At 57.3% G+C, this 3,007-nt stretch overlaps 1 pseudogene; it reads left to right on the forward strand.

Annotated features, from left to right (window-relative positions):
* Window positions 1–2,591: 2,591 nt before the first annotated feature.
* Window positions 2,592–2,734, forward strand: LOC142718132 (5.8S ribosomal RNA; annotated as a pseudogene).
* Window positions 2,735–3,007: the final 273 nt, after the last annotated feature.

Genomic DNA, 3,007 nt, shown 5'->3' on the forward strand with positions numbered 1-3,007 from the left:
TGTCAGAAGTGGAATGTTACTCACGGGCATCTGGGTCCAAGATTAATTGTGACAAGTGTGAGAGTCTCTGGCTGGGAGGAGGAGATCCTAGTTTTGGTCTCCTGGACACCCTTCCTGAGCCCCAGGGGTCTGCAAAGATCTTAGGAGTGGAATTTGGCACAGGTGATTATCCCAATATGGGATTGCAGGCTAAAGTTAGTTGCCCAGAAGGTCGACCAATGGAAGAGTTGGTCCTTAACCCTTAGAGAAAGGGTCCATTTGGCCAAGGCTTACCTGGTGCCCATGTTGCTCTACCTTGGCAGTGTGTGCATCTTGCTAGAACCTCTCTGGGCTCGGGTCTATAGCCTGTTCTTCCAACTGTTATGGGGGAACAGGTTTAACTTAATTAAGAGAGAAGTCACGTATCTACCAAGGAGACTAGGAGGGTTAGGTATGGTTAACCCAGTGGTGTTCCTAGTGAACGCCTTTATTAAGATTAATTTAGCAAACCTCAGGCAACAGAGGGCTCCTTGGTGGATTCTCTCCTGCAGGGAGTGGTTTCAGCCCTTCTTCCAGGAATGTGAGAGAGGAGGCCAAGTGAAAGACCTGCGTACACCCCATGGACATCTCCCGGCTTATGCCGCCCTGGTTTTGAAGATGGTACGCCGGTGGGGTCTGGGAGTGTGGGAGATCGGGACTATGCCGAGAAAATTTCTCGACAGAAAGGTTATGATGACCCACTTCCAGAAGCCCCTGCCACTCAAAGACTGCCTAAGTAGTGACCTTGGGGAGGGATTAAAACTTTTAAATTCTAAATTATGCCTACTTGCACGACCCGTCCTAGGCGACGGCGTACAACTGGGCGATGGTCCCTATGCTCAGTATGTGCACGACAGACAAACAGACAAGGGTACACAGAAGCTAAGGGAAATGGGGCAGTTTCCCACGGCAACACCGTGAGCAACATGAGTAGTGAACGAGCCGAGTCAAACCAGGAGTGTACGAGGTACCAAACGCAGAGCAGGAGCGTAGTCAGTAAAGTCAGGGTCAAAATGAAGCAAAGGTCAATAGTAATAGCTGGAACAGCAGAGCCAGGAAACAAGAAAGAATCGCAGGCAAAGACAATAAGCAAATGAAGGTATACATAGACCGAGGGCGGGAGCTAGAACCGTCTGGCCAGGCTGTGATAGGTTCTCCCACTCCTCAGCCTACCAACCTGAGTGGTAGCAGATCGAGTCACTCTATCAGACCTAGGAGCAGATGCAGACTGATTAACCACAGGCGTCAACACAGAATTTGTGTCTGGCAGATCCTTTACACAGCGTGAGTCTACCCTTCGCCGACTGGTGCGGGTAACCCGCTGAACCCCGTTCGTGATAGGGATCGGGGATTGCAATTATTTCCCATGAACGAGGAATTCCCAGTAAATGCAGGTTATAAGCTCGCGTTGATTAAGTCCCTGCCCTTTGTACACACCGCCCGTCGCTACTACCGATTGGATGTATTAGTGAGGTCCTCGGATCTGCCCCGCTGGGGTCGGCGACGGCCCTGGCGGAGCGCCGTGAAGACGATCAAACTTGACTATCTAGAGGAAGTAAAAGTCGTAACAAGGTTTCCGTAGGTGAACCTGCGGAAGGATTATTATTACTTACTACCAAACCGAGAGAGAGGGCACCGCTACCAGCACCCGTGCCATGCCTGCGTAGGTGTGTGTCGCTCCGCGAGAAGGTGAAGCATCGGCCGCGGGGAGGAGGCCTCCCGCCCGGGAGGTGGCTCGCTCCCCATTCCCTATCCAGCATCGGGCGGAGAAGCGCGAGGCCGGGGTGGTTTCGGCATAGCGAGGTGTCGAGGTGAGGAGGTCTGTCGGGGGCTCAGCGCAGCCTCCCCTCTCGCTCTTCGCCGCGCCGTTCCCCCGCAGCCGTCCCGAACATCCTCCACCTCGAGGTGGGCAGTGGATGAGGGCGGATCCCGCTGAGGGCGATCTGTACGAGTGGAGGTACTCGAAGTGGGTCATGCGGGAGAAGTCGTGTCATGTTAGCCGATAGGCCTGCGAGGGCTGGTCGTCGGCTTAGCGCTCGTCAGGCTCCTGCCGGCGCCGCTGCCGGGTCCCCATCGTCAGACGCCGGCCTCTGCTCCGACTGCCGAGTAGCGCGGGGAATGTGAACTCCGTGAGCCCCAAACAGGCCGACCCGGTTACCACTCGCCGAACCCTGCCACGCGCCCACGGTCGGGGCGGGGCGGACGGAGGCGGTAGGTCGCAAAGTCTTGAGTCCCCCTCTCACGAGAGGGGGCCGAGCGCCTGGGCACAGGGCCATGATAAACCCCCATGATTCGGCAGGCCCCGGGCACCCGCTCCGGCTCCCTCTCCAGGGTTGTCGGTCTGGCTCTCCCTTCCCCATTCCCACCTGGGGTGGTCGAAGAAGGCGAGAGACAGAGTGGAGAAAGGTGGACCGGACGGTTCCCGCGCTGTCAGAGGGGACGCTCGAAGGTAAGCCCAGCCTTGATTGTCTAGCCGGCCGACATTGTTGCCAGGCAGAGAGCGAGAATGCCTGAACAAACCCGAAGGGCGGAGAGGGTGGCTTCCAAGGCGCCCTTTCGCCAGAGTCAGACGCGACTCTTAGCTGTGGATCACTTGGCTCGCGCGTCGAGCTAGCTGTGAGAATTAGTGTGAATTGCAGGACACATTGATCATCGACACTTCGAACGCACCTTGCGGCCTCAGGTTCCTCCCGGGGTTACGCCTGTCTGAGGGTAGCTCCTCCGTCGATCGCCGCCCATGCGCTGTGCTGCTGGGGCTTGTCGCAGGCTTATGGAGGTGGTTTGGCGGTGAAAGCCAGGGGACGATTGGGCAGTAGCGAGGGGGTTCAGAGAGAAGCTTGGCTCGCCGCCGGCAATCTCATTCCCCGGGCCCTTCTCCTTTTTCGGCCAACACATTCCTCTCTCCCCCTGCCCTACGTCCCCCCAAGTTCAGACTCTCCCGAAGCACTTCCAGGCCCCGCGCCGTCGGACTCTCCACCCGCGCGCCCCG

Source organism: Rhinoderma darwinii, chromosome 1 (assembly GCF_050947455.1).
Source record: "Rhinoderma darwinii isolate aRhiDar2 chromosome 1, aRhiDar2.hap1, whole genome shotgun sequence".
In the NCBI taxonomy this organism is placed as follows: domain Eukaryota; kingdom Metazoa; phylum Chordata; class Amphibia; order Anura; family Rhinodermatidae; genus Rhinoderma; species Rhinoderma darwinii.